General features: G+C 40.4%; 1 protein-coding gene across 1 annotated transcript in view; it reads left to right on the top strand.

Moving 5' to 3' along the window:
- CMIP (c-Maf inducing protein) overlaps positions 1-23,903 on the top strand; it is a 155,730-nt gene that overhangs the window by 65,791 nt on the left and 66,036 nt on the right. The window lies entirely within an intron of this gene.

Here is a 23,903-nt window from a genome sequence, read left to right as displayed (position 1 = left end):
TCAACATAGTCTATTGTGCAGTTTTTTCCTTGATAGTCTTTTGAAGTTTCCATTTTTATGGGCAGTGAGCTGAGATTGCCATCAGCTGAAGAATTTTTAGTCCTTTGAGTTTTAGCTGAGTTGTTTAGTCTATGTACTTTGGTATCTGTTTCTCTGGAATAAATGTCTCTTTGAACATAAGTCAGCATGTATAGGAATTGTGCTGTAACTCTGCCCAAATTTGCTATTTTTTCTTAAAGTAACACTTCCGACGATTGTAAATATTGCACATATGTCCAGAGAGAACAGAAGACAAATTCTGTAATACTTCAAATGTTTCTTCTAAGGGGATACATACCATCTCTTGTTTTTGTAAGTATAGTATTAGTTGTGTTTTTTTTAAAGAAACACGAAACTTTTGATTGCTTAGGCAAGAACATTTTCAAATTGAAAAATGGGTTTTAATCTTTCAATCTGACCCAGATTTCTTTAACCTAGGATGTGTTGGGCTTCAGTTCCTGACACCCCAGTATCATGGGAGTTGTATCTGATGCATTTGGTGGACTCCAGATCAGTCAGGTCTGCTCTAAATCAAATAAACACACTCAATTTTGTAACATCCCCCCTCCCAGAGTGCAGTCTAACTACAGTCAGAATAACAAGTAAAAAAACTGCAATTAAACTTGCGCGAAAGCAATAAAATCAATATACCCCAAATTTACTCACCGTAGAAAGAACACTAAGCCCTTGCCATTTGCTAAAAGCATTTACAACCAAACACCACCACTCTGTAATTTTATTGTCATCATATGCATTAGTTCACAAATCCTTCCTCCAATTACTTTGCTTTATTCAATAAGTAAACGTTCAGATCTTTCTTAAATGCATGCAAAGATATGTAAAGCCGGAGTTGGGGGGAAGAGAATCCCATAATTGGTAGTTACCAGATACCTGAACAGGCAAAGGAGGACATAGAGGATTGGAAAGGAGGACACACTTAACTTTCTTGGCATCTGCAACAAAAATTATAGCGAAAAAGTGCAAAAAAAAAAAAAGGGTACTCAGGCCTACATGCATATGAAATTACTTTTTCCAGCACCAGAAAGACTGGTTTTTCAATCACAGTATTTTTCCAACGAGTCTTTATGTTCAAGAACATATGCTAGCAATAATATGGAATCGACCGCAATGTGCTTTTCAAATTCCACCACAGAAACTTAGGACGAGTCGCGCGATCTCCAAACTCCAGTGATCATAGATACGAAGGGGCTGGATTGAAGCTGATGGCTGGAATCAGGAGATGAATTAAATAATATAAATCTACGCTGTTGAGTCTGTGACAGATGAAGAAAAGAAAGAAGCGGACAATTTACAAGGTCACAATACATGAAAGCTTCAATGATTGCTGCTATGAAAACAGTCCAATTTAAAAAAAAAAAAGACACTGAAAAAGCTAGACAACATTTGATTTTAAGGCTATGCCTGCTGGACGGAGGGTATGTCCTTCTTTTGCTAGATGTCTGGTAACCCGAGCCACAGAGCCTTAAACACCAGTACTAAATGAAAAAAAATTGGGGATTTACAAAAATGCAGCAGCTTCCATCCCTCATGATGCAGTTGTTCAGGGAAGACCCGTTGGAAGCATAGGAAGGCACAAAAAATGGGCCAGAAGAGCTAAGCTTGCAGAGATCTAGAGATTGGAGTGTTCTTAGATCATTTTGACAAAGCCTATATTTGAATCTTGGTTCTGGGAAAAGTTGCAGCCAACTTTAAGCATTGTGTACTTCGAAACGTTCATATGCTTGGGGCCAAGGGTGCAGTATCCTGTTTTGAATCATAACTGGGCAAAAGTACAATTTGTGGCATGGATGCTATTGAATTAGATTGACTGTTAACATTGTTTGGGAATAGGTTGAGTATCTCCTATTGGATGAAGGACATGTATTTGTTGGCAAGGGGTGTGAATCTGCTGCTTGAGAATGGGGAAAAAATGGGCATGGCATATATAAAAGGCCCACACTATAACACAACAACGTTCAAAGAAATGAATAGATTCATATTCCCAGTGGTGTTGACATTTAAATTTCTAAGGCAGGCTTTGGGTTAGGTTAGGCTGACGGGCTTAATTTTGGAAAAACAAAATACAGAGGGAGCTGGGTTCTTTGCCTCACTGCTAAATGAAAGTGAACAAAGAGATCTCATGAAAATTCAAAGTGGTGAACTGGAAAGTGATATAGAAATTGCATCAAATGTAGCCTAAAATATTCTAGCGGAAGCTGAAACAACTCCACACACCCCCAGATCACAAACTCTACAACGCAGAATTAAAAATTCTCTCAGGAGAGCTTTCAGTTTTGTAGTATGTATATATTAAGAAGTTATCTCTTTTCTGAGCTCAAATTTAAAGTACTGGTTTTAAGCCCTGGGTGTTTTTAGAGCTGGTTATCTTGAAGGCTGCCTTTTCTCATTTAAAGTCTGGACTTTAAAGCTGTCTTTTGAGGTCCATGATTCTGGAAAACGTCTGTTTTGTGAAGATTTATCTGCCACTTTACTTGCTGTCATTTAGAAACTGAAGACATGCAGCAGAAAATGCACATTGACATCTATTAAAATAGACGGCGGTGTATATTTTCTGCTTCTGTTTTTACTTCCTTTTTTAGTTTGCTCCTTACAGAGAATAATTGATTTAAAAAATTACATTGTGTATATTCCATTTCATTAACCTTCATTTTTAACTCTGCTGTATTCTCTTCTTGAAGTAAGCCTCTCCAGGTCTTCTGAACTCATGAAGAATGAGCTAAAAGATTAAATAAAAGCAATAGTAACAACAGTCTGTATGATTGCAGAATCCTAGGGAGAGATTTAACTTGAATTAAAAGCTATTTCCATGCTTTTTCTCATCCCATTGCTTAATGCATCCGTTTCATAAGTATTAATGTAGAGATGTATTCAATTTCTTCATTATGTTGCAATCTATAAGTATGTAACTATTTATACACATTATGTGCACATTTCCCTAGCTGGTGGGCATTTGTGTGGATTTTATGAACATTCCACACGATATAAATTGAACAAATAAAGAAATAAAAATTGTAACTCAAACATTTCATTGCAGAATTGAAGTGCACGGTCCAAAAGTGTTCTGTTTAGCAGGTGGGTCAGGAAGTGAGAACTAGGCTGTTTCCTAACAATTACGGAACAGCAAAATACTCCCCATCACTCATAATCAGGAGGGCCCAGGTAGCATCATTGAACCTGCTACCTGGGCCCTAATTTCAGATTTTTAATGTGTTGCAGTGATCGGCAGTTGAAGATTATGGAGTAGGCACTAGCGTCCTATTCTCTGCACCATCCGTTACCAGCTAGGGAAGGTAACTATAAACCAATCAAGTGTTGTAGGTTTGAATTCAGCAGGAGCCCTGGTTAGGAAAGGTGCTCCTGAACATGAGGAGAGAGCTGAAATAATACTGCAGAATTAAGTAGCAGAGTTTCTTCCTCGTAGTTGCGACTGAATTGCAACTATTGGAAGCTCCTAATATAAATGACCTAGATTCAGAGTATTGGTTTGGTCCAGCTGTCAGTGAATGCTAGCGAACATTTATTATATTTGAAGTAAAAGGTACATTGATTAAGAAATCCACAGGACAGAAAAGCCTTATGCACCTACAACTTGAAGAGAGGGAAACGCAAGAGGGAGGGAAAGAGACAGGAAATTCCATTGATCTCTTAAACACACAGAGTCTCCTTTAATATACAAAAGAACAGATGCGAAGCAGACACTGGGACAGCGCGTGAAGTTCCCCTTATCTATCTATCTCTCCCCCTTTGCCCTAGTGCTGAAAGTAGCGTTGTAGAAGCAAAGAGATGATGTAGTCTCCAACCTCATCTGGATAGCCCTGAGTCGCCCTGCTCCTTGGGATCGACTGATAGCAGAGAACCAACTGTTTGTTCTTGTTATTTTCCATCAAGTCATATCTGACTCTTGGGGACTCTGTGGTTAAAAGCTCTCCAAGCTGTCTTGTCTCTTGACATATTGCTCAATTCTTATGAGTGCATTCTTGTAGCTTCCACGACTCGATCTACGCACCTCATGCATCGTCAGCCTCTTCTTTTCTCTTCATGCACCTTGCTCAGCATTCTCCTCTTTTCCATAGATGCATCAGCCCTCAAGACACACCCAAAGTTTGGCAGGTTTTGTTTTATGATGCTTGTTTCCAGTAAGCATGCAGGCTGGATTTCCTCTAGTTTTGAACAGTTGATGGCTATCCAAGCAATGCAGAGCAGCTGTCTCCAGCACCACTGTGCAAAGGAATCCGTCTTCTTCCTCTCACTCTTGCACTGAGTCCTTCCGTGCATCTGTACATCATAGCAGGGAATATAATTGAGTTGCCCATTTTGGCTTTTGCTTTAATTGAAATGTCTTGGTCTTTCAGGAGTTTATCTGGGCCCCTCAGTGCCTTTTTGGCCACCATTATTCTTCTCTGAATCTTTTTATTTTCCACACTCACCACCTTTATCAATTTTGAAGCCTAGACCATTGTAACTGTCAACTCCTTCTGCCTGTTGTCTTATTGTTTATCTTAAGTTCCTCTAGTACACATCATCTTTTATGTTCAAACAGAATCCAGCTTTTTCACTCTCCTGTTTTACTTTCAGAATGATCGTTCTTAGGTCTTCTTCTGGTTCTTCAGTCAAGACTGTGATTGAACACTGACACTCAGACAGTATTGCTTGCATCCCTCAGGGTACTGACATTCCTTCGACCAATTTTGACACCAACCTTCAATTCTTCTGGAGCTTCCTTTATGTTTCTTCTTTGTTCACTTTAATCTTGAATATATATTGACTAAAATAAATTAAATAGGCATATGCCTGCTTGCTGTGTGCCTCCAAACAGGATGCAGTATTAAAATGTGCCTTTTATAAAACATCAATTCTTATATGGCATAAAGTAATAGAATACATACGTTTGGACAACAGACTGATTATAAACTACATGACAAAGTAGCAACAGTGGTGTGCTGGAATATCTGCAAGAAATATGGTTTGCCTGCAAGCAAGAACTGGTGGGACCACAAAACGAAGTGATAGAAAATGAAGAAGCTAAAGTGCTCTGGGACTTTAGAATTCAAACAGACAAGCACCTGCCACACAACAACACAGACTTAACAATTGTTGGTAAGGAAGACAAAAAAGTCTGGATAGTGGATATTGCAATACCCGGAGACAGCAGAATAGAAGAGAAAGAACTGGAGAAAATTACAAAATATAAAGATCTGTAAACAGAAGTAGAACGACTATGGCAAAAGAAAGCAAAGATAGTACCAATAGTAATAGGTGCCTTGGGTGCAATCCCAAAACGTCTGGAACACCACTTGAAGACCATCGGCATTGACAAAAATCACCATCAGTGAATTGCAAAAGGCAGCTTTACTTGGAACAGCTTTCATCTTGCAAGGATACCTTTAACACCATCAAACAACAACATCTGCCTATCCCAGGTCCTTGGGAAGGACTCGATAGATGGATAATATAAAAATGCCATATCCAGTCTAAACATCTGACTACTGTGAAACCAACAATAATATATTAAATTTATATGCCGCTCAACTCCCAGCAACTTCTAATAGATTGCTGGATAATTCATACTAACACAGCAAGTCTTTCTCATTCTCTGTTGATTAGTTATTATAACACGATGAAATCTAACCATGTACTAAGTCAACTATGTACTTACGGTTCTGTTAACCCCCCACCCCTGACCAGCTCTCATGGTTTCGACTGTATTCTTCTGGCAACATAACATTGCAGTTATATTTTGGGGAGAGTTTTTGTGAAGGGTCAGCAGGAAGGGGCAAGGTTGGTGGTAGAGATCAAAGAGTAAAATTATAGTTGAAAAGTTTAGCTTAAACCAAAAGCAGTTTCGGAGGCCACAGCATTGTTTTTTGCATTCTTGGGATTGCAAAACTCAGTGTTTGCTGTTAGCTCTGAATGCTTGAGAATGGAGTGTTTCAGAAAGATTTCCCAGTGCATACATTTAGACAGCAATGAAGCCCATCCTCCGCTCCAAATATGTTCTTAAAATCTTTTTTCCACAAGTTTGGGAACTGTAGCTCCTTTGCTCCAATGATTTAAACCAATTCAGAAGCCTGGGAAAAAAATTGCATGTCTCCAAATTGTGGTTTCTGTTGCAAGAACTAGAAGCTATTACAGATTCCACTGTCTTAGTCAGATTTCTCAGAATTTCCTGACGTTCCGTTTAATGTGAGGTGTGCAGCTTGGTGATATGGATGCTGAGCACTTTCCTAAAAACCTTGGATGTGTCTTTGAGAGCCTTTCGAAAAAAGTGCAGCTGAATTCTAATTTTTTGCATCACAGAATGAAGCAATAAATCAGTGACTTGAAGAATAACAATAGGAAGGATGGCTAATTTTAAATGTCATTACATTCAATTTGGTTTTGTCCTGACTTTTTGGAGGGGCCCAGCCATGTCATTCAAAAAGAAGTATAACCTTCACCTAGAAGAGAAGACATGTCCCTGCTTTTAAGACTGAATTCAGGGATTAAAGTTAAACCATGACATGGTGAAGCATTGGTCTTAAGGTGTGCAACTCTCTAATTGAGGAAGGGATCAATTCAGCTTGCAAATGTTGTTCTTTCAAACTCCCATCTGAAGTGCAGGGATAATTCTTCTGGTCTACTTTATAGGTGGTTTTTAACAATCACAGAAATAATGGTTGCATGAAATGAATCTAAAGAGCCTTCAGTGAGGTTTTAGAATCCAGATTGTTAGTTTGGTGTGATAGTCTCCAAAGATTGATGAAAGGCATAGTAACTGTTTATAAAATTCTGGAAAGGAAAGTAGGAAAAAACACTGAAGGCCTAAGTGTGCCTATTCATTTTGGGGAGGGGGGGCAGAGGGGGAATTGCTGTACCAAAAGTCAAACAAGCAGCACGTCTTTGTTGCAAGAATTCACAGATGTGTGAAACTGGGTATAATTTATTGTATCCGCGTGTGAACATGGTAATTCATTTTAAGTTTTCTTCAATTCTTTTGAAGAAAAGAAAAGTCCAATTCTTTTCTGTTTTGGTGTAATGGAACAGAATGCTATTGTTTTGAATTTGCTTGAGGGAAACTGTATAGTGTCAGTTTGGTAGATAAGTCAATCAAGTTGGGTTTGGGGAGGGCAAGGATGCAGATTTTTTTCTTTTTAGTACTACTGTGACCAAGAGATCTAGAAGATAATGGTGATTGATGTCTGTTGCTTACAGATACAGACCCCAAGGAACTTTGATGTAAAGTTAGACATTGGGGAAAGGGAAGCAGGGCAAACAAAGGAAAATATGAAGTACAGTGGTACCTCTAGTTACGAACTTAATCCGTTCCGTGACTCTGGTTGCAACTCGAGTTGGTCTCAAGTCGAGGTAAAGTTTCCCATAAGGTTCAATGTAAATACAGTTAATCTGTTCCGCCCTCCGAATTTGGTCACACCACGAGGCAAATTTCCCCATAAGGTTCAATGTAAATACGGCTAATCCGCCCTCCGAATTTGGTTGCACCAAATTTCCCCCATAAGGTTCAATGTAAATATGGCTAAACCGTTCTGAAACATATGCATTTTATTTTTAAACCTCAAAAACCTTCCAAACACCACAAAACACACCACAAGCCTCACCGAACGTCTCCTTGCTACCGCGATCTCGCCCACAGGAAGCTGCGACCCCGTGGCAGCAGGGAAAATGGCCACGGATCCGGTTCGTAAGTAGAGGCGGAGTTCGCAAGTAGAGGTAAATTTTTGGGGCCGGAGCTGGTCGTATCTTGAAAAATTCGTAAGGAGGGGCGTTCGTAACTAGAGGTACCACTGTATTTCAGACACACTTGTCAATGAGCTAAATTTGGAGCACCGAAAAGAGAGGCCAATGAACATAAGTCTCAAACCATATGCCTGTCCAACAAAGTAGGTTAGTTCTCTTCTACTTGGACTCTTTCCAGATGTGTCAGCTTTAACTTCCATCATTCTTGGCACTGGTTCTGATGGTTAGGGACTGCAGCCATTTGAAGGACATGCAGGTTGGTCAAGATTAAGGTAAACTGCAGTGCTTTCATTGAGTAGGAAGCATGTAGAGGTAGAGTAAGGCTTTGCGAAACGTCATTGTCGTATATCTGTAAGTCCACTCTGGTTCCTCCAGGTGTGCTATGTGACAGTACCCAGAACTCCCAACCAACATGGTCAGTCCCTGAGAATTCTGGACATTGGGGTCTCAACGTATCAGGAGAGTCCCAGGATTAGACATGTGACTATAAATTGTTAGGTCAGTAGAGTTGATACCAAAACAATGAAGGGGGTCTTTTATGGGGGAGGGAGCAGAGATTTACTGTTTAAAGAGGACCACCAGAGTGCACTGGCGATAATAAGCCTGGTGTTACAACTCATGTGGCCGATGAGCATGCTAGTGAATCGGCTCCCATGCCAACTTTGATCCAATTTGGAAAAAGAGCCATCCAACGTTTATCCATATTCTCAGAATCCTCTTGTAATGTCTCAAGATGAGGTCACTAAAATCTCATGAGATTTTGGCCATTTTTAATTTTTAAACTTGGAGCACTTGGGTCATTTTGCAGGATTGCATGATAGTGCCCAGGGCTTGAAAAAGTTTCCAGATCCTGCTTTATTACATAGCTGCCCTTGTTGGAACATAATACTCTTCAGCTAGATTAGATTTACTGTAGGTCTGGCAGAATGTCAAGTATGTGGGGTAATATATAATGCTATGGAGTTTGTTTTGGAGAGCTGATGGGAATTCCACTGGGCTGACATAGAGATTAGGGTAGGGCAGTTGCGAGCTGGTGGGGCAGATGCAAGGATGAATAACAAATATTTTCATTTTTGTAGTGGGAAACACGGATGATCTTCCAAGTTGTTTTTCTGTCTAGTCTGAAATATGACAGTGTCTGTTGATTTTTAATATCTTTCCACTTCATATCCAATGTGTACATCAAAATAAATAAGACAAAAAGGAGGACATCTGCATTGGCTGCTTTGGTTTTATGAGGTTGCTGTGATCTGAAGAATGTCTAGGTAATTAGAGATGTGATGACAAGAGAAGTTATTTATGTCCTTATCGTTCGAGTAAAGCTTGAGGAACTGATCTACTGAGCTACACGTCTCCTGAAGTGAGGATTCGGAATCTTCACCCGCATTCCAATGGTTACTACAGAAATGCTTGCAAGGACAGCCCTCTTGGGAATGGGGTGCTTGTTCGTCTGGGATGAAAATTTTGTATAGGTTGGAAGACCTTTAGCTTTAAACCCAGGCCAAGAAGAGGATCAGGAGGTATGGAAGTGAAAGAGGCAGGGAGCCCAGAAGCTAGGTATGCAGTGTTTGAGAAGCAGAAACCCACAGGCAGGTAAATGAGTACTGAGAGAGAGAGAGAGAGAGAGAGATGGAGTTTGGGGAAATGGGAAGAGATGAGAGAGAGGTAAAGTCACTTCACACATTGCCTTGAACCTGGAAATGTTTTGAGAACCGGACATTTTTCTACTTCCATAATTCTGTTTATATTTCGTATATATTGGCTTAGCTTTTGATGAAATGCCTGACCTCTTCCTCTTCCATATTATGATGACCTACTTCATGAGAACCTCTTGTCTGAAAGAGAGGGGAAGGTTTTAAACAGAATCCTACCTATCTGCATAGTGCTGCTTGTCATAACCCAGTCACCATCTTCAAAATAGTTGCTATACCATTGGGGTCCCCAGCGGGATTCCTGGATATTGATGTGCTAAGGAAGACTTCCTTGGATCCCTGCCCCACCTGACTTTTAAAAAAAATACTTTTAATTAAAAATAAAAGTGGGAAGCTGAGCCCTACAACAAAAAGCAGCAGCAAGAGTTCCTGTAAGATGGAAGGTGGTTGTAATTTGACGTTTTATTGAAAGTGTGATAAGGAACAGCCCTGAAATTTGCTTCCCAAGAAAACTGGTTGTCCTTCATTCTACCATGGAAATTATTTTGGATAGCGTCCAACAACAGGGACATCCACAGTGATGGTCAATGACTTCAGAAGGGCACATCCAAAGCCCTTCTCCTTTTTAATATCTGTTACACACATTGTGTACACACATAAAAAGGGGTGGGACTTTGATCACCTGATCATACTGCCATTTTGAAGCTAGTGTCTATCGCTGTGGACACCCCAGCCCAGTGTGCTTTTCAAATTCCAAATGGGATCGCTTGTCCGAAATTTTGGGAAAGTGGTTGGAAGCTACCCCCATTTTCCTGCTGTTAGATGATTTAGCAGTATAATAACTTCATATTGCAGATGAAGGAAAGTGGCTTAAGAATACTCATGAGAAAGATAGGATTTTGTTCCAGGGCTTGGTGATGAGTTGCATCAGCTTCTCATCTAATAATTGCAAAGTAATTAAAGCTAATCAGCTCCATTATGCTTTTTGTTGGCATCTAGTCTGGCTTTAGTCATTAGGATTTGCCTAGGCTGGTCATAATGTTTGCTATAGATTTTAAGATAGATGTGCCACCCAAATGGCTTGTTAAAGCAGCAAGGTTCTTGCCGGGCATGTCTTGTGAACTCTGGCTGATCTCCATTTCCGAAAATACCCCAGCTGTGCTTTGATCTTTGTGACTAATTATAATTTATAAAACAGGTCAAAAGGTGACTTTTTGATTAGCATGGCTTTCTAGCAGTTAATTCCTAACCACAGATTAATTTGGGGGTAGGGGGGAGAAAGGATTAAATTTGCCTTGCAAAATGTCATATATGTGTGTATATGAGATAGAGAGAGAGAGAGAATAGACAGACTGAATGACTGACTGAATTTTTCAAACCGAAGTCAGTGGAAAATTTTCCTCTTGAGTTTCATGCTAGTTATTAGAAAAGCCAAGAATGTACTTTGGGTATTGTGGGTCTCAAACGGATCTTAACTGTACTGGACAGGAAGCCAAGTTATGGTGGTGTGGAAGATAACTGGAAGTTTACATTCTTAAGAACAAGCTTTCTTGTAGCTTCTTTTCAAAAATAAATTCCTTTCTTTGGGTTTCTAATTCATTCCTTCTTTTGAGTTTAGGAGAAATGGTACTGCTGAAAAAAAGGTTTAATTGAATACCCACTGAATGGAATTTCTACTATTTTGGAAACATATTCTACCCTTTCTCTAAAGAGGTACTTTAGGGTGGTCCACATCATTACTTTTTTGTTTTATTGATTTTATAGTAATTTCTTTGATTGTTGTAAGTCGTCCAGGGTGATTGAAAGTTGGGTGGTATACAAATTTAATAAATTATGATTATGATTCTTATGATTCTTATTATCCCCCCTCCCTCATTCTGTCCTCATAGCTACTTCATCAGGTAGGCTGAGCTGAGGGTGAAAGACCTGGTTTCCATACAGTGCTAAGCCAGGATTTAGTTGTTTCAGAATGTGAACCAAATATTAGACAGTGAATCATGGCTTATAGTTCCATAACTCATTTGAAGCCATGTTTGTTGTAGGCTAATGAATTTTAGTTTGCCTTAAGCATGGCTTCTTCTTGATCTGGATTCATTGCTGGGGTAGCTTGACACAGTAGGCTGCACTTTCACAAGGGATTTTTCTCGTGTTTTTATATTATCTCAGGAATATTTTCGTGCTTTTGCTGTGTCCAGATTAAATGGCATCCTTTTTTTATGTGTGTGTGTGTGCAGTAAGCATGTGTTACAAAAGGGGTCAATAAAGTGCCTAAGACACTTTCTTGAGAATCCCATGGACAGCCAAGAAAACAAAAAAAAATGGCTCATAGAATAAATGAGAATTCTCACTTGAAACGCAAATGACCGCGCTCAAATTGCCATATTTTGAATACATTATGCAAGGACCCAGCTCTCTGGAGAAGTCTATAATGCTGGGAAAGGTAGAAGGAAAGAGAAGAGGAGGATGGCCAGCAGCAATGTGGAGGGATTCAGTTGCAGTGACGATAGGGGTATCATTGAAAGACCTGAAAGACCAGGTTATGGACAGATCGTCATCAAGAAAATCTACGTGGTTGCTAAGAGTCAATAACGACTTGATGACACATAGTCAGTTGAGTCAATGGCAATGTGGTAGCAAAGGTCTGAGGTTCACCTTCTCTTCTGCTGTATGGAGAAATCCAGAGTCCTCTCTAAATTTTGCTACCCAGTTGGGCAAGCCGTTCCAGCAAAAGAGAGCATCGTTTCTAGAACAAGGCAGGCTGACACAGCTTCAGTTCATCTCTAGATCAGTTTTGCAAGGCTGAAAAAAAAAAACTGCCACATTTCAAAAATGTTTTTAAGCCCATGGTTTAACCCTGAGGCCGGCTGACTGTCCAGCTAACCCAAAGCCACCAAGGAAAAAGTTATTATTGCTGTCTGCTGTCTCTATGGGAATCTAGTCCTACTGTGTTTATTTTGGTACCTCTTGGTACTGTACAACATGAGTGTGAATATGAAAAGCCCTTTCTTTCCTTCTGCGTCTTTTATTTGTTTGTTTTGGGTCCCCCCCCCCCTTTCTTCCTCTACAAAGAAGAAGCAGTGCTGTAGAACAAAGCACCAGTCTCTCACTGCCTCTTTGATTTCCAAGAATTCTTCTAAGCTCTTCTTGGCCTTCTTAGAAAATAAAGTGCGTAACAACTGCCCACTGGTTTGTTAAGAATTCTGCTCATCTATGCCCAGACACACACACAACTAAATTGAGAGGATCAATAGCATCTTGGAGCTGGAGAGAGTCCTTCTTAGTTTGTTTTCTGGGACAGTCCCATCCTACGTGGAAGCCATTGTTTGTTTGTGCCAGTAACAAAATTAAAAATGGAGCCAGTGATTCCAAAGGTGCTCTCTTTGCACAATTTGGGGTTTAAGAATGTTTTTTTTAAAAATAACTGAAATGCATATAATCAAGGTGATATTTATGAAAATCAAGATTCTAATACTGCTTCATCAGCATATAATGGTAAGTCATAGAAGATGATAGAGCTGAAGGTGTTCAGACAAAAGCTAGATAGCCATCTGTCAAGGATGCTAACAGTGTTTTCCTGCAGCTGGTTGGACTAAGTGATCTCTGAGGTCCCTTCCATTCCTTATATTCTGTGATTTTGTGAAATCATCCTGGCACTTTGGGTGTGTCAGTCATCACTGATGCTACCCACACACAAGTGTCTGAAGTACTGTATCATTTGAACCCACTTTTATGAAGTTGCATGCATGACAACAGCAAAAATCTCAGTAACATATGAACAGAGCACAAGCTGTTTTGTCAACCCCTTTGAAGATATCACGTATGTGGCATCAGTGCTCTGTTTCCTTCACTTTTGACCATATGTCTCTCCCGGGACCTTTCCTTCTCATCCTTCGCTCGTGGCAATATATCTTAATTAAAAACACAGCTCGTCTTTTGGCATATTAGGGTTGAAATCCAGTTCCATCCTCTGTCTTTCTGAAACGATCCAGCTTAGAGGCTTGATGACAGTTTTCCTTGACCGAATTTGGTCTCTTTTGACTCCTAGGTTGGGCACATGTTCTGTGTTTTGCAGCGACCATCCAGGTGGTTGAAGAAACGGCTTCATTAACATTCAAATAAATGGTCATGAAATGATGAATAAATAAGATCAGCAGGAAGAGTGGCGGCAGAGAGAAACTGCAGCTGAGATAGTGGGGTATTTAAAGAAGAGGGCTGAGGAACAAAAACCAACTAAGAGATTATGTTAAGCAGCCACAACCTGCAGTTCTTAGGTTGATAGGGCACGGTGGGCTAGCTTCAAATGGGGTAGGGTAATTTGCAGTGCAGACTAACAAAGGATCCCAGCCATTGCCTTAGGGTTTTTGGTGAACCAGGCCATCCAATACATTTCACATATTTTGATATAACCGGTTAGGTGAACACAGCTCTTGCGCTTTGCAGCTATGTTGTGTGAACCCAGCTTTTTGGTTGGTTCTCAGGTATGTTCTTTAACTCTCTCGTAAATCTCAAGTTCTCAAACTTTTCATTGATTTGTGAGGCTCTGAGAGCTCCATCTGAAGAACTGCAGAAAAGCACTTTTGGACTAGATTCATCAAGTCGCTTTAAACGGGAGAGGGTTCGATTTAATATTTAATGTGTGAAACCATCTTTTGCATGGCTGCTATAAAATGTACTTACGATGTGGCAGCAGGGGCAGGACAACAGCTCCAGTTTCAGTGGGCTACTAAAAACTGTAGCTCCAAGAATATTTCCCCCAATTGCATGGCAGGGCTAACTGAGATACGAGAACCAGATCTTGTATAGGTTTATTTTTTTTTCTAGTTCTGGTATAACAGCCTTCCCCAGTAGGACCCCTTCCATGTGGGTTGGGACTTTTCACTCCCCAGACCAACATTTAGAAGGGACCTCACTGGGGGAAGTGGGGTTCTTGGAGAAGAAGATAATTAGACCTGCATACCTGAAGGAGACTCTGGAACGTTCTGAAATTCCATGAAGGAATCCTGCTAAGGGTTGAGTTGGGATGGGATGGGATGAGTTGGTTTTGGTTCTGGTTCTGCTCTGCATTTCTCCCATGATTAAAGGCAACTGGCTTCATCTCTCAGAGCAGTGCTTCTCAACCTTGGCAGCTTGAAGACGTGTGGACTTCAACTCCCAGAATTTCCTAGCCAGCATGGGAAATGAGTTTTCCACACTCAGAAGACAGCCAGCCTCAAGCCATTTATGTATTAGCACCAAGGACATGGAGATGTCCTTGAAGTCACCCAGAGTGCAGCTTGAGAAAGGCTTACCTTTGCTGCACATCCATGCTTCCTCGGGTATGTGTGTCAATGCTTACAGTGCTCACCAGGAGAAGAAAGAAAGTGTTCTGCAAACTGGATGATAGCACAAAGTAAACCTGTTTTAGGGCATATGTTACAATTTTTGCCTCCATCTTGAACACTATTATTCATTTTCACCAGTCACAATTGGGGGCCATGCAAGAGATGCAAAAAACAGGCTTGGGGGCTGTGTGTGGTCCTAAGTGTGTGGGTTGCCAATTCAGGAACTGGTGTTGATTCCTGAGAAACCCAAACGCTGGGATCCCATAGAGTTCCTACACAATATTCAAAAGGGTCTTCATTGGAGAAATTCAGCCTCAACATATGGAAGGTTGGTAATTGAAGATAGGAATTGTAGTACAAAGCATCTGGAGGACATTGGGTTGGGAAACAGATCTGTGGCAAGTCAATTGTTGTGATGTTGGACAACTTTTCATTATTACCAGCTGAAGATCCAGACAAGAGAGCTGCCAAGTTGGGCAATCCACCTGGTTGCTTATCAGCTTCTCATCTTGGATTGATTCAGCTACTAAAAGGGGATTTGTGGCTGAAACCTGAAAGTAAAAAGTCCCTTTGGAAGATAGAGCTTAAAGGACTTGTTGAGAATTACAGTAAAGTTCCTCAGAACATAATAGAGATGGTTAAAGGAAATGAAAACTGGATTGTTGGCTAGGGTTGGAGATCACACATTGATCCAGATGAAGAAAGAAGGCCAGTAGAAGTTCTTTCATCATAGACATCTGGATGGTTTCCTTATTTTAAATCCATCTTATCCCACCTGGCCCCTTGTAGAAGTCCTGGGACAGCAATTCCCAGAACAGAAAGCTATCTTAGACATTCCCAGGAACTCGATTGAATTCTGAGGCAGGAAGAACCAACGATTGCAGATTCCCAAAAGTCTTGAGAGAGACTGGCTATTCCAGTTGGAGATTCAGCTCATCCTATTTTCCCAGTCAGTGATTAACAGCATTTTTGGCATTGTGGTTGTCATGGAGCCAGTCATTCTTTGGTCTCCAAGCTGTGAAGATTTATACGTCAACGACTTCTGAGGGAGTAATGGCGGATTGAAGATGGCTCTGTTTTTGTGGAGCCGATGGCCGCAGCAGTTAGGAGAACCCAATGAAAGGTCTGGCTCTTTGGAACCATCTCCGGATAAAGGGGATGCCTGGATCACCCACAAGTACTCCTCAGAGAGGCTCCCTGTGAAGAGATTGCAAATTTGTGAACCCTAGCGGGTTGAGCGCTCTGGGAATCGCGGGAAACATCGAGCCCAAGCTGCAGGCGGAGCCTTCCAAAGGACATTAGATTTACTTTCATTTCCTCTTTAAATTACTATCAGAAACTACTTATTTGTGCTTTATTTGGAAATTAAAAACCTTCTGAAAGGCAAGTTGCTGCACACCGGGAGAATTTCCTTCTATCTGGGAAGAAGGAAGATTTAAGTAAGTCTTAAGATTAAAAACAAAAACTTTAACTTTTAGAAAGCAGCGAAAGTGAGCTAAGCATATTGACTGTGGACAGTTAAGAGGCCAGATGGATCTGAAAGAATAGTTTCTATGGACTGTTCTGAATTTTATAAAAATATAGCTGATGATTTTGGAATTAACTGTAAGAAGTTTTACAGTGGGAAAGTTTCTATTCTGAAAATAAACAAAATAAAAGATAAGACTGGGCTTTGTAGGTTAATTAGAGAGAACCAGAGAGCGATTAAAGGAAAAGATAGTTGTTAACATAATGGAGGAATATTGTCTTACTACTGGAGAATTTAAATCTGTTTGGGAACAATGTGTTCAGGACTTAATCCTAAAACTGCATCTAACAGAGGTTATAGAAGAAGAAAAGGTTCCACTGGATAAAACAGAACCTGATGATGATTTGAATAAAGACTTTAAAATGGACTTTAAAAAATTGCCAGACTATAAAAGAGATATGCAAGATACGCAAAAAGATGCTGTGGATGTGAAATGGATTTAAAAATGCTTGACTATAAGGAGAAGGAAATTGTAATGGATATATTAACTTTTATGGTTGATATTTTAATAATTAAAAGAGAGATCCAGATTATAAATCAGAAGAGTGACTTTGAGAATTATTTTGTTTTGGATCCACAGAAGGGTAACACTAAATCTCTGAAGTTGTTTCTGAAAACAGAGAGGGAGAAAATGAAGAGAGACTAAGGTGTTCAAAGTGGACCGATCAGATCAGGGTTAAACTATAAGTTCTGATTTGGGGTTGTTATTATTGGAATCTTTTTCTTCTTTTTTCTGACCAGGATTATCAGACGTTGATTTACAGATGTAAAAGGGATTGGACTTAATTTAAAATACACACATTACTATGATTGGTATTCCTTATGCCTATGAGGATAGATCTTTTATGTTTTACTTATTAGAAAAAGTTATAAGTTAAAACGCAAAATAGATTTTAGTTGTCTAAGCTTAAAATATATAATTTACTCCTACCGGTACTCTTAATACTTTTGCTGAATAAGATGGATCAATGAATATTTTTTTACAGTTTGGCTATTGTTTAGGGATGAGAAATGGGAGGAAGAGGGTTTTTTCCTGTAATATTAGAGAAGGTGTTAAGTTACTGTAAATGCTTACACTTGTTTAGAGGGAGGGGAAAGTCACTTTTTATATGTCTTTTTCTTTCTCTTTCTCTTCTTGTTCCTTCTCTTAATATTTCTCTTTTTCTTTTTTGTTTGTACATCTTTTTAGTTTTGTATTAGCTTTTATAAAAAAGCTAGTACAAAACCTCAATAAAACATTATAAAAAAGATTTATATGTCAACAATTTATAAGTCTCTCTGAAAATGAAAGAAATGCTGGCTTTTCCTTAGAAAACACAATGCGAAACAGTCCAGTTAAACAATCTCTGGAAAACATTAAGTTTATTAACAGGAAGAGCTCCACAGATCAGCTGTTTTGCGTAGAAAAGGTCCTGGGTTTAATCTATCCTGCGTGGATTTGGCTGTTTTTAAGGATGAGCTAGCAGTCTCTCTGGAGCCTAGCACGGCTGTTGCAGGCCAGAATGGTGTTTGAGTTTACAGTTTAACTAAACTGAGTCCAGCGGCTGAGACCAGAAGGAATTATGGGCTTGCTGGCGGCATTTGGCTGGTCTTGTCCGGGCTCAGATGCTAAGCAGGGTTGGGCCGGGTTTGGGCTTGGATGGGGAAATCCCAGGGCTGCAGGTTCCACTGGGAAGCTGAAACAGCAATCCAGATGAAATCAAGTTCTGTATTGCTGCCGAGTAAATTATTTTGCATATTGCAAATGAGAGAGAGAGAGAGAGAGAGAGAGAAAGAATACTATCATGTCCAATTTAGATGGCATGATCTTGACTCCTCCAGTGGTTTGACCATGGGTCTATCCTTGCACCCAGGATCAGAGCTACCAGGAAGGTCCCTTCTGCCCTTACACTGGTCACTCTGGATTGCCTGCATTGAGCACTCGGTAGCTCACACTTTTTTGCTCTTTTTAGCCCTGCTGGCCAAAACCATGGGCCCGAAAGTTATGATTTTCTATAGGAAGCATTCCCACTAGAAAAATGTAAAACTCAGTCTTTTGTAGCCCACGCGGCGGATTGCTCAGGTGCTACATCTTCTAGGAGAACAGCCCTCTTGATGCTTAGGAGTGCCTTTAAGGCCACAGTTTAAGTAAGATAGTCTTAAAGGTTAAGGAAGATAAGGCCCCAGCGTACACTGACGGACACTGCCATTCCTGGAGACTCAAACTCACTTGTGAGTCAAAAGGAACCGCTGATTCTGGCAGCAGGATTGTTTTGTTTCCGTTGTAAGCCGTTTCCTGGCATTGCAAGCCAGCTCGGCGCTTCTCGGCCAGGGCACAGGAGTGGGAGGACCATGTGAATCACTTTCCTCCTTGACTGGAAGAAGATGAGCTCCAAGCATCACCCTTAGACTAGAAGGAACTCTGGTTTGTACCTGTAGCAAAATACGAGACAGTTCCTGCTGCTGTCTTTTTTCTGTGCTTCTCCTCTGCCCTGCAGAGTCCTTTGACTTTTGAGATCATGCTGTGGGGGCTTGCACAAAATGGTTGCTTTTTGAGGGCTTGCTTGCTCACAGAAGGACGGTCACGATGAGCTATCACAGTGAGCTACATGTACTAGTAGAGAAACTGATGACGTTCTTTTTCAGGTCCCCTTTTGGCCCTGAGAATGCTCAGTACTTGTTCTTCCTCCTCCTCCTCCTCCTCCTCCTCCAGCAGACTAACTTCCAAAGTTGTGAATTGCAGCCCTCCTACAATTTCACTCCCCCCCCCCATAAATACTTAAGTCAGGCATAAGCATTCCTGGAAATATACATGAGGTTGGAGGCTTACTATTTTCTATTTATTTATATGTTTCAACTAAAATAATCTTTCCAAGTCAAGTTCAACCGACAGGAAAGGAGATGTTCGCTAGCAAGTTGGAATAACTTAGCGCCATATCAGGGACCACATTGGTAGGGGGTCCGTTCAATGAACTTGTCTGGCAGTAGATTCAGGACGGGGAAAAAAAACTCACTGCAGAAGGTATAAATATATAGTTGTCTCTCTATAGATGGCATTGCAGAGGGAGGATAAAGTCTGATTGGTGGGAAATTACTATTTGGTGTCTATTTAACATCAGCGCACAGTTTAGGAAGAAATTGGTGGGTTCAACTAGTGCGCCTCAAATCCAGTAATGATAAGATGTGATTCAGGCAGAAATTCTTTAACATTACTGTAATTTTGCTTGAGAAAACTTTTTTTCCCCCTTTTTGGTAGGTGCTTATGTTGTTTCGAAGTATATACCAATGGAAATGGGTATTGTGCACTTTTATGATTGCGGAAAAAAAGTCAGTATTATGAGCCTGGAAGGACCAAGATTCTCTCTTAATTATCACTATACAACAGTTTGAAAAACCCGACCCCCTTTCTGTCTTTCAACCGGGAGTGTTTTGCCACCAAGAGCCTCACTATGAGGACTCTTTACAAACTTGGACTGCATATACTTCCACATGTACTTAACCTATCATCCTTTCCCCCATTCATTGTCCTAAGTGGTCAAAATAATTATAACAATTGTTGTAACGCATGACATGGATGAAAAGTTCTGAGCCATTCCTTCCCTTCTCCTCCCTTCTTGTAGAGCTTACAAGTCTATAATACCTGGCATTACATGTAACAAAAATATATTTGGCAATAAAAATATGAAATATCAGTGAAAGACAAGCCTCTCTTTAACACCACTCCCCCAAAAGCAGCACATCCAAAGTCAAACAGCATATAGACCTCTCCTCTCCTTTGCCCTGTACAGATCATCTACAGATTACACCAGTTCCAAGTTTATTATTTTTTAAAGAAACCATGTTTTCCTTTGCAGCCTTTAGCTGTGGGGAAAAGGTAGGCTGAGATTTCAAAGATCCCCTGGGGAAAAATAGCTTGCCTCTTTGGCAAATAGCAGGGACATTTAAAGGCATCTTCTGCTGTTTTCCATCTGGGCCCACATTAAAAAGTTTCAAAGATCCTGGGATAGAGTTGGGAGGGATCATTTTGGACCCCACCTCCAACTCTCCTTGCACAACAGAGGAGTCCAGGTGAAAGAATAGAAGAGAGTATCTGTAGCTCAGGGGTGAATTGTGGAGTTCTTGATGGTCTCTGAGCTTGGTGGTTTGCTTCCAGACGTTTCGTTACCCCAACTAAGTAACATCATCTGGGCCCAGTGCCCTCTGAGCTTGGTGGTTTGCATGCAGACGTTTTGCTACCCAACTAGGTAACAATGCATTGATGATGTTACCTAGTTGGGTAATGAAACATCAACGAACAGACCACCAAGCGCGGAGAGCACCAAGAACTCCACAATAAAAGTGTCCCAGATTATCCAGCTTTTACTTGGGCCCGGCTCCACTGCCCCACAGCTCTTACCATTAGGAAGTTTTTCCTACCCTTAAAGATGGCAGAATGAGAGCCCTTGTGCAGAGCATTTATCCAGTGGTTCCTGAACCTTAAGAAAAATGGCTCATTTGTTTGCTTCAATATTCCAAAAAGCAAAGTTAGACCACACGGTCCTGGACGGCTTGGTCCCGGAGACTGAGTAACTCAAATGTTCTTATGTTTAATTTTTAAGAATACGGTTTGCATGGATAACACTCATTACAAAGTGGAAAATTTCCCCCTCTGCTGTGCACAACTCCCTCCCCTCCCCATGTTTATTTCCTCTTCTGTTTTTAGATTGCATCTCTTGAGCAAAGCAGAGTTTCACTTGCAGAACTTTTTAATGTACCCTTTCAGTGGAAGAACTCGGGTCTCGAATTTCCTGAGTGCACAAGATAATTGCACTCCAGTAGGTACAGGATGACGTACAAAATCAGGAGGAACCCCCAGGGACTTCCATTTAGAAGCATGGAATGATTCTCTGGGTAAATGGGTAGACAGAAGGTTAACGGGCTTTCTGCATAACTGGTCCTTTGTTTGAAGGACAGGAGGAAAAAGAAAGTCCCCCCCCCCATGAGAAAAGTGTGATAGAACAGTTTTAACCCACAATTGAAGTCCTTTGCAAACCAGAAAGAAATTACTTGAATGCAAAAGAATATACATAGATCACAAACAAGCCCCCCCCCGTTCTTTTGAAAGTAACAGTGTAATATTGTACAAAGTTGTTTTGGAATCAGCTGTGTTTCTGCAGGAATGTTGATAAATTTCACGCAATCATTTGGGAATTGAGGGGTTACGGTGACATCTTCAATGTTTGTTTCTTGGTTCATTATAAACCTTAAAAAGGCTGCCCAGCTCAAATCGCATGACACAATAAACTAAAAAGAAGGAAAAGCAACAGAATATAAGCATATATATATATATATGGTTTTATATTTATATATATATATATATATATATATATATATATATATATATATAAAACCATAAACAGACAATACATAAATGTAAAATGTAAAAGTTCACGGGCATCTGCTCTGACATTTCCACTTGCACATCTGGAATGATACAGTTCACAAAGGATTTGTGTCTTTAGTTGAGAGGAGGGAATAGTCTGCAGAATTATCCTTTTGATTTCCAAGATATTCACAAAGTTTCTATCTGTAATCGACAGGAAAAAGGATTCCCCGTTGGATAGAGATGGCTCCAACTGTAGTTGATTCCCGGAGCTGACTGGGTGGGCCATTCAGGGATAAACTTAATGATTATTATGGAAATGAAAAATCAGATTCTCCAATGGAAAGCGTGGCAACTCAAGGAGAAGATTAGGGTGATAATTCTACCAGACCTGAAAAGCTAGTTTTCTACATGTGGGTTTTGTTTCTTCCTTACAAAACGGACAAGTAAATTAAATTTTACTTACTTAGTTATTTTGTGCCCATAAGGGGTTCAAAACAACTCCATAGCATAAGAAATATACAGGGAAATTACATACCGTAAGAAACTGAAAATGCCCTGTAAATATTACCATAAATAAAAAAGATGAAAAGGAACCCATCTGGAAGACAGTGTGAAACCCCAGCCAAACCTTAAAAATCAAAATCTGGTTGAAGTAGGAAAGGTTTCCAGTGGGGGGAAAAACAGGAAAAAAAAAATTCCCCAGCTTGCTGGCTGGGGAATCCTGGGAGTTGAAATCCACACGTCTTAAAGTTGCTGAGGTTGAGAAACCCTGCCCCTGTACCACGCTGCGACGGTTGTTCCTTTTATATGTGTTAAGCTTTTCTCTTGAGAAGACAAAATAGTGTTGGGGGGAGTCTCTCCTCATGTTATCATCATCACAACAACCCTGTGAAGTAGGTTAGGCTAAGCATCCAAGCCCCCCCGACGTTTAGCATGCAAGGGGACTTCCAGGGGTGCCAAGAATAGGCTTGAAATACACTCAGCTGCATCCCCCATCGTACCCAAACCCATCTTAACAACTTTTTGAAGACTCGGGGATGGCTCTGGGTGTTTCTCAGCTTTAGTTCGACTTCCATGTATCCAGCCCAGGTGGGACACCAAGCTTTTGCTTTATTATATTCCTGCTGTCGGCATTATTTTTTAAAAGTTGGGGGCTCATCCTGTTTGCAAAGACTTTTTGGAAACTCCTGCAAGGAACGAGGGATTACACTGAAGCCCCAAAGTGCAGACGGAAGACGCTGTGCCTCATTTCTGTCATTAAATCTTGGAGATGTTTGTGGTGCGCACGCAGGTGCGGTCTCTGCGGTGTATATACCACCCTATTCCATCCGACTCCTAGGTTATAAATATATTTTCAGTGCATTTTCAGGTGTAATTAAAAATCTTGATTTTGATAAGTGGGTAGTTCTGGGCAACAGCCTGATTCTGTTTAGAGTGGGTTTGATCTTAGCATGACACCGATAGACCCTCACTCTTTAATCAGGGACCCCTGATCATTTATTAAAAGTCCTTCCTATTCCATTCAGGTCTTTGACTTTTGCTAATAAATGGAGCCGTGTTTTCAGTTCTACTCTTTCTCTGCAGTGTGTATACGGTATACCCCTCCCTGGGAGCTAAAAGTGCTTCGTAAAGCAGAGAGGAAGGAACAGGAATGACAAAAACATGGTGTGCCTAAACTAATTTGGCTAGGATTTGAACTAGGGACTTCCTATCAGATAGGCACTTACTGAATTTTAGATTCTGGACGTAATCTCTTCTTTGTCTCTTTCCCCCAACTTTAAATAACGTTCTTTGAATGATTAATGGAAATTAATATTAGTTCTGTCACTTTGGTGCTTTTATGCTAAACTGTGGGAAGTGGATAGTTTTGAAGCAAAGGTACCTCCTTTCAGGGTAATTTTAGATTGTCTTTTGTATAATTATCTGTCTAGGTTTATGTGGTTCATCTTTAGCTCTCCCAGGATCAGACTGTGATATTTTGTATGGAAGAGGTCAGCTTCCTGAAAATGTTCACTTCTAAAAGGTGCTAGTCCTTATGAAAGACATGAAGAAATCTTAGGTTCCAGAGGGGAGACCGTATTAACTTCCAGTTATATTGGCCACAAGTTATTTTTGCCCTACAAAGTTAAGTCTTCCCCTTTGTGTTTGTGTACGTGTGTATGTGTCTGTGTTTGAGCATTTCTCTCTCTTTCATGCACACCCAAATGCATACTGTGTGTGAGTTTGTGTTTGCATAATGGCTCCATTCTCAAATTATTTACAGG

This window comes from Python bivittatus, unplaced genomic scaffold (genome assembly GCF_059951505.1).
Source record: "Python bivittatus isolate LINGU-HERP-01145 unplaced genomic scaffold, Pbiv_v1 ctg000190_np1212, whole genome shotgun sequence".
Classification (NCBI taxonomy): Eukaryota; Metazoa; Chordata; class Lepidosauria; order Squamata; family Pythonidae; genus Python; species Python bivittatus.
This window is presented reverse-complemented; position numbering and strand designations above follow the sequence as displayed.